This window comes from Otolemur garnettii, unplaced genomic scaffold, assembly GCF_000181295.1.
Source record: "Otolemur garnettii isolate 467f Iridium unplaced genomic scaffold, OtoGar3 scaffold00002, whole genome shotgun sequence".
In the NCBI taxonomy this organism is placed as follows: Eukaryota; Metazoa; Chordata; class Mammalia; order Primates; family Galagidae; genus Otolemur; species Otolemur garnettii.
Window position 1 is genome coordinate 3,475,554 of NW_003852397.1, and position 7,219 is coordinate 3,482,772.

General features: G+C 39.3%; 1 non-coding gene across 1 annotated transcript; it reads left to right on the plus strand.

Annotated features, from left to right (window-relative positions):
* Positions 1-6,044: 6,044 nt before the first annotated feature.
* On the plus strand, positions 6,045-6,151 carry LOC111725914. Its single transcript, XR_002773857.1, has one exon. It is a non-coding gene; the product is annotated as a U6 spliceosomal RNA (small nuclear RNA).
* The last annotated feature ends 1,068 nt before the right edge of the window (positions 6,152-7,219 follow it).

Consider the following 7,219-nt stretch of genomic DNA (forward strand, 5'->3'; position numbering starts at 1 on the left):
GTGGGAGGCTGAGGCAGGAGACTCGCTTGAGCCCAGGAGTTGGAGGTTGCTGTGAGCTGTGATGCCACAGCACTTTACCCAGGGGGACAGCTTGAGGCTCTGTCTCAAAAAAAACAAAGAAAGTCGTTTCCAGCACTGACTATTGGCAGAACCAGAGGTGATTATTTAAGCTCTTGAACTCAAGTCCCTCTTATGTAAAGGGCCCAGCATGATGTTTGTTTGGCACGTAGCTATTTTTCATCTTTTTATCTCCCGTGTCTATCCAGGAGGTACTTGTTAAGTGAAGAGAACTTGCTGCGTTTCCCTAGAAGAAAGAGATGCTATATCACTATCTGTGTTTGTTGTTGTATTTAATTTTATTTGCAAATTTCAGAAATGTTCTGAGTTTTTATGGGCTTACACTGAGGTCAGCAGTTGAAATTACTGCTCGTAATATGACTACCAATGATTGGATTATGGTTAATAAATATACACATAGCATGCTGCCCTGTATCTATAAATAAAAGTTAAAACAAAATGTTCAGAATTCTTAGTCTAGGAAACTTCCAGACTTCAAAGCCTGATGTCAAATCTTTTTTTTATTTTTTTTGGCCGGGGTCAGGTTTGAACCCACCACCTCTGGTATATGGGGCCGGGGCCCTACTCCTTCAGCCACAGGTGCCACCTCTGATGCCAAACCTTGTCCTCTCAGTATACTGTGACCATTCATTCTGGCTCCAACAAGCACACAGTACAGCAGAAACTCCTTCGAGGAAACATCCAGAAGGCTGAGAAGTAAGAGAAAGTTGAAAGTCAAGGTAGGACAGTCAGGTGAAGTAGGCAGGGATTACCGGGACCTTTTCCGGCTCTGAATTGTTATGGGCTTGCACTGTGCACAGAAGTTAGTTATGTAGTTTTAATCACACTAAAAAGCCAGGACTCCATTGTAACACAAAATATAAAATGGAGCCATTTATTCAAGTGTCCAGAGGACAGTCTGTAACATTGGTTCAGCATAAAAACAGCTGACTGACCTCAGGCAAATCATTTAACTATCTTGGAGCAAAGCTCCCCCTTTTATGAAGTGAGAACTGGGATCAAGACCATTTGGGAGGCTCTGACCTTTGGAGAGGAGAACTCCACTTCACCTGTTACCTAGACACTGACCCAAGGCAACGTGTCGAGCTGCAGCCTTCTGCCATGGCTTCCCTCTGCAGACAAGAACTGGACTTGCCAGGAACCCAGGATAATTACAGCTGGAGTTGCAACACAAAATAAAGAACAACCCTTGCTGCGCACTTTCTTAGTTTTGTTTTTGTTTTTGTTTGATATTGCATGAGATGTGGATATCATTGTATTCTCAGAAGTAGTTGCAGACCAACGTCATTGAACTGGCAGGCTCTAATCTTCGGGCATTTTCTACTCAATGCTTGGTTTCAGCCTCAGTTAGAAATCTTTATTTTTGTCAAAAGCTAGAATATACATTACCAAGGAATATTACTCAGCCATGAAATGGAATAAACTATTGGAACATGCAACAACTTGGACAGACCCTCAGGGAATTTTATGCTCAGCAAAAGGTAACATACTGTATGATTTTATTTATAAAATATTTTGAAATGACAAAATCTTAGAAGTGGAAGACAGATAAGTAGTTGCCAGGAGTTAGAGATGAAGACGGGGAATGAAGGAGATTGGTATAGTTATAAAAAGGCTTCCTTGTGGTGGTGGTGGATCTGTTCTGTGTCTTGACTGTGATGGTAGATATCCAAACCTACCTGTGTGATGAAACTGCATAGAACTAAATACACACCCACATAAACAAGCGCAAGTGAAACTGGGGAGTGGTAGTAAGATTGGTAGATGGAGGGAGAAGGGAGTGAATGGGGAGTTGCTGGTCTAAGGGTTCAAAGTTACAGATGGACAGGAGGAATTGAGTTTTGAGATCTATTGCACAGCAGGGTGTCTACGGTGAGTAATAATATATGATATATTTCAAAAGAACTCAGAGTAAATTTCAAATGTCTCACCACAAAAAATGATACACAATCAAGGTGATGAATATGTGTGTATTAATTTGCTTGATTTAATCTTTCCATATGACAAACGTATGTTCAAACATCACAGTTTACAATTATGTATACAATTATGATTTGTCGATTAAAAATAATATTAAATTTCAAAGAGACACTATAATAATTTCGTAAAAGATTGGTGGATTAATGTCAGCATCCTAATTGTGATATTAAACCACAGTTTTGCAAAATAGTACCACTGGAGAAAACTGGGCAAAATGTTCACAGTACCAAGAAGGTGAAGCCTTTTTCTTATAATGGGAAGAAAGCATTTTTTTAAATATCAGATCAATATGAGGGCACCAACAATTAGGTTACAATGTTTGCATTTGTTAGGTAAAGTTCCTGTTGTAGTTGTGTCCCGAACTCAGGAGGTTGCCATATATCCTTACATTGTGCCCATTAGGTGCCCACACCAATCCCCCTCTGTCCTTTCCCCACTCCCATCTTCTCCCCCCACCCCCAGCTTGAATCAACATGAGTTTTTCTCTTACGTGGGCGTCTATTGGTTCATCTACCAGCTTCATATTCGTATTGAGTACATTGGATACGCGTTTTTCTATTCTTGTGATACTTTACTAAGAAGAAGGTTTTTCAACTCCATCCAGGTTAATACAAAGATGTAAGGTCTCCATCTTTTTATGACTGAATAGTATTCCACGGTATACATATACCACAGTTTATTAATCCATTCCTGGGTTGACAGGCACTTAGGTTGTTTCCACATCTTGGCAGTCGTAAACTGAGCTACAATGAACAATCTAGTACAAATGTCCTTATGATAAAATTATTTATTTTCTTCTGAGTTGATGCCTAGTATTGGGATTGCAAGACCAAATGGAAAGTCTATTTTGACTACTTTGAGGATTCTCCATACTTCTTTCCAAAGAGCTATGTTAGTTTGGGATCCTACCAAAAAAGTAAAAGTGTTCCCTTCTCTCCACATCCATGCCAGCATCTGCAGCTTTGGAACTTTGTGATGTGGGCTATTCTTACTGGAGTTAGGGTAGTTACTACTGGAGTTAGGGTAGGTACTTACTACTCAGGGTAGTTTTGATTTGTATTTCTCTGATGATGAGGGACAATGAGCATTTTTGCACGTGTTTCTTGACCATTTATCTGTCTTCAAAGAATGTTGTGTCCCTGTTTCTTGCCCAGCACTAGACAGGATTATTGGCTCTTTTTTTTGTTGATTAATTTTGAGTTCTCTATAGATTCTAGTTATCAACCTTTTGTCAGATCCATAACATGCAAATATCTTTTCCCATTCTGGAGGTTGTCTGTTTACTTTATTTGTTATGTCCTTAGCTGTGCAAAAACATTTTAGCTTTATTAAGTCCCATTTCTTTATTTTTGTTGTTGTTGCCATTGCCACTGAAGTCTTCTTTTAAAATCTTTTCTTATGCTTTCTTCTAGAATTTTTATCATTTTGTGTCTTAGTTTAAAATCTTTTATCCATCTTGAGTCAACTTTTGTAAGTGGTGAAAGGTACAAGTCAATCGCAGTCTTTTACATGTGGTTATTCTGTTCTCCCAGCACCATTTATTAAATAGGGATTATTTTCCCAGTGTATGCTTTTGTTTGGTTTATCAAAGATCAGATGGCAGTAAGAGGCTGATTTCATCTCTTGGTTTTCTATCTGGTTCCATTATGTCTATGCCTCTATTTTTGTGCCAATACCATGCTGTTTTGATCACTGTGGACTTGTAATATAACCTGAAGTCTAGTACAGTGATGCAGCTTTGTTTTTATTACTAAGAATTGCCAGCCGGGCATGGTGGCTCATGCGTGTTGTCCCAGCGCTGTGGGAGGCCGAGGCAGGTAGATCACCTGTGCTCAGAGGTTCGAGACCAGCCAAGACCCCCCTGAGCCAAATGAGCCAGAGTGAGACCCCGTCTCTACAACAACAACAGGACAACGAGACAGCCGGACCTTGTGATCCCAGCTCCATGGGGGGCAAGAAAACACTACAAGAGGAAGAAGAAATAAAAAAAAAAACCTTCAAAGTAATAAAGTTGAAATTAAAAAAAATTTTTAAAAAAAAAGAATTGCCTTGAGTAAATGAGGTTTTTTTTCTGGTTCTACACAAAACGAAGAACTATTTTTTCCTGTTCTTCAAAGTATGATGTTAATATTTTAATGGGGATTGCATTGAATCTGTAGATTGCTTTGGCTAGTACAGACATTTGAATAATGTTAATCCTTCCCAGCCAAGAGCATGGTATATTCTTCCATTTGTTAATGTCTTCTGATATTTCTTTTCTTAGTGTTGAAAGAAAGGTTTGTTTATTTTTAAACAGTCGCACTCTGTGGCCCTGGGTAGAGTTCCATGGCATCATAGCTCACAGCACCCTCAAACTCTTGGGCTTGAGCAATCTTCTTGCCTGAGCTTCACAAGTAGCTGCAACTATGGGTGCCCACCACCATGCCTGGCTAGTTTTTCTATTTTTAGTAGAGACAAGGTCTCACTCTTGTTTAGGCTGGTCCTGTACTCCTGAGCTCAAGCAATCTACCCGCCTCAGCCTCCCAGAGTCCTGGGATTACAGGTGTGAGCCACTGTACTGGCTGCAAAATCTGTTCTTTATTGTTTATTTTCTTTTTTTTTTTCTTTTGAGACAGAGTCTCAAGCTGTAGCCCTGAGTAGAGTGCCAAGGTGTCATAGCTCACGGAAACCTCCGACTCCTGGGCTCAAGAACTCCTCTTGCCTCAGTTTTTCTATTTTTAGTAAAGATGAGATCTCTCTTTTTGCCCAGGCTGGTCGCAAACTCATGAGCTCAAGCAATCCACCGCCTTGACCTCCCACAGTGCTAGGATTACAAGCATGAGCCACTGTGCCTGGCCCTTTTTTATTGTTTTCAACCAAAGAACTGTGACAGAGTCAAATAGAAAGACTTGGTATTATAAAGATGCAAATTATCTCTAAATTAATCTATAAGTCAATAGAAATCAAAATCATAACAGAAATGGAACAAATTTGTTTCAAAGTCTATCTGCAATATGGTATTCCACTGTAACTACACATTAGAATCACCTGGGAGCTATTAAAATGCTCTGTTCTCAGGCTGCCCCCCCCCCAGAGCAATTAAAAGGGGACCTCTGGGAATGGAATGAGGTTATCAGGGTTTATTAAAGTTTTCTGAGTGATTACAATGCACAGCTGAAGAACTACTGTTCTCGATGCATAAATATAAAAGAATAGCAAGAAGTTTCAGGAAAGAAAGAAAAATGAGTAGAATTGTCCTGTCAACAATTAAAATATATTATAAAGCTATAGTAGTTAAAGCTATAGTACTTGCACAAGAACTGACAAATCACTGAAACAAAATATATATTCCAAAAAAAGAGTAAAGTTCATCCGATTTAAAATCCTATAAAGATGGTACTTTAAATCAGTGGAGAAAAGGTAGACTACTCAGTAAATAAAATTGTGATGACTTGCTAACCACTTGGAAAAGTAAAACCATTAAAATAAATTCTAAATGAATCAAATGTTAAAAGAAGTTTAAGAAAATTAAAACTAGAAAAGTATGCTAATTTTGCCTGTATATATTCATTCTTCTTTTGGTAATAGTGCCCCCATTTTCCTTGGAAGCCATTACTTTTTAATTTATTTGATTGGAGATTGAGGAAAAAGATGAAATCATATGAACACTGATTAGGAACTAAAAAATGCAATAAAAACAATGACTATATAACTTGCTGCCCATCATGTTGGCAAGATAAAAAAATTATTGCTAATACCTATTCTTGGTTGTATATGGGGATTAGAAACCCTCAGAGGACATTAGCAAATGGAAGAACATACCATATTCCTAGCTAGAAAGAATCAAAATTGTTAAAATGTCCATACTACCCACCCAAAGTAATCTGCAAATTTAATGCAATCCCCACCAGTGTCACTCTTTGAAGAACTTGAAAAAACAGTACTTCATTTCACATGGAACTAGAAAAGATTATGAATAGCTAATGCAATTTTAAGAAATAAAACAAGTGCTTGCTTTGGCAGCACATATACTAAAATTGGAACGATACAGAGAAAATTAGCATGGCCCCTGCACAAGGATGATACAAAAATTCGTGAAGCATTCCATTTAAAAAAAGAAAGAAAGAAAGAAAGAAAAATAAAGCCGGAGGCATCATATTACCAGACTTCAGGTTATATTACAAGTCTACAGAGATCGAAACAGCATGGTACTGCCACAAAAATAGAGATATAGATCTATGAAATAGAATAGAGAACCTAGAGATGAACCCAGCTACATATCACCATCTGATCATAGATAAAACAAATAAAAGCATACACCAAGGAAAAGAATCCCTGTTTATTTTTATTTATTTATTTATTTTAGAGACAGAGTCTCGCCCCATCACCCTCAGTAGAGTGCTGTGGCATCACAGCTCACAGCAACCTCCAACTCCTGGGTTTAGGCAATTCTCCTGCCTCAGCCTCCTGAGTAGCTGGGACTCCAGGTGCCCGCCACAACACCTGGCTATTTTATGTTGTTGTTCGAACCCACCAACTCCGGTATATGTGGCCAGTGCCCTAACCACTGAGATACAGGCACCAAGCCTATTTGGAGAATTTTTAAAGAACTAAAAATAGACCTTCCATTTGATCCCACAATTCCATTATTAAGTATCTACTCAGAAGAAAAAAAATCATTTTACCACAAGAGCATTTGCACTAGAATGTTTATTGCAGCTCATTTCACAATCGCCAAAAACATGGCAGCAACACAAGGGCCCATCAACCAATGAATATATTAACAAACCATGCGATCAGGCATGATGGCTATGCCTGTAATCCTAGCATTCTGGGAGGCTGAGGTGGGTGGATTGCTTGAGCTCATGAGTTTGAGACTAGCCTGAGCAATAAAGCCAGACCCTATCTCTACTAAAAATAGAAAAACTGAGGGCTCGGCGCCTGTGGCTCAAGAGGCTAAGGCGCCAGCCATGTACACCTGAGCAGGCGGGTTTGAATCCCAGCCCGCCAAACAACAATGACAGCAGCAACCAAAAAATAGCTGGGTGCTGTGGTGGGCATCTGCAGTCCCAGCTAGTTGAGAGGTGAGACAAGAGACTCACTTGAGCCCAGGAGTTGGGAGGTTGCTGTGAGCTGTGATGCCATAGCACTCTACCCAGGGGGATAGCTTGAAGCTCTGTCT